This window comes from Mandrillus leucophaeus, unplaced genomic scaffold (genome assembly GCF_000951045.1).
Source record: "Mandrillus leucophaeus isolate KB7577 unplaced genomic scaffold, Mleu.le_1.0 Scaffold221, whole genome shotgun sequence".
NCBI classification, from domain to species: domain Eukaryota; kingdom Metazoa; phylum Chordata; class Mammalia; order Primates; family Cercopithecidae; genus Mandrillus; species Mandrillus leucophaeus.
Genome location: NW_012102266.1, coordinates 3,699,088 through 3,700,252, shown reverse-complemented (window position 1 = coordinate 3,700,252; position 1,165 = coordinate 3,699,088).

Below are 1,165 nucleotides of genomic sequence, written 5' to 3'. Positions count from 1 at the left end.
CACGAGGTCAGGAGATCGTGACCATCCTGGCTAACACGGTGAAACCCCGTCTCTACTAAAAATACAAAAAATTAGCTGGGCGTGGTGGCGGGCGCCTGTAGTCCCAGCTCCTCGGGAGGCTGAGGCAGGAGAATGGCGTGAACCCGGGAGGCGGAGCTTGCAGTGAGCGGAGATCGACCAGCGAGACTCCGTCTCAAAAAAAAAAAAAGAAAGAAAGAAATTCATGTATCTAAGCACACATACTTACTCTGTCATCTCCCTGAATTGTATCATTGAAGAAAAAATGAAATTCAAATGAAGACTCTCTTTTGTATTGATACAATTAGTGGGAGCATCAAGCCTCAATTTGTTCACACATTAGTGTCTGTGTTGGTTCATAATTTGCTATTTCTACCACTGCAATTTCCTGCACAAAGCATTTGATTGATGACAGTCTAGGCTAATAACTGTAGCCATGAAAAACATGACAAAAGAAAGCTTAGTGCTTCTCAGCACCTGTGAGAGTGAAGACACACTCTTTCCATGGCGGAGTTCCATGTACTGGCATGTAAATTTCCCCCACTAAAATAATTTATGCATTCATGTGTGCACCTGGGGTGGGTTAGAGGTGTAGGAATATGTACCCATTCTACACTGGTCTGTTTCTTCAATGAACAAAACACTGCTTGAAGATCATTCTAAATCATTTCTAACAATGACGTTCACATACTAAGCCCTCTGTGCTGAGTTCAGAGAGATTATACTAACAAACAGTGCTTCTCAAATGCTTTGCTCTTTGGAACAATTTACTTTCTTAAAAATTATTGAGGGCAGGGCGTGGTGGCTCACACCTGTAATCCTACCACTTTGGGAGGCCGAGATGGGCAGATCACCTGAGGTCAGAGGTTTGAGACCAGCCTGGCCAACAAGGCAAAACCCCGTCTCTATTAAACATACAAAAATTAGCTGGGTGTGGTGGTGTGGGCCTGTAATCCCAGTTACTCAGGAGGCTGAGACAGAATTGCTTGAATTCAGGAAGCAGAGGTTGCAGTAAGCCAAGATTGCACCACTGCACTCCAGCCTGGGTGACGGAGTAAGACTCCGTCTCAAAAAAAAAAAAAAAAAAAAAAAAAAAAAATGTTTATTGAGGACCTCAAAGGAGTTTATGTTCAAGTGACTTGTATCT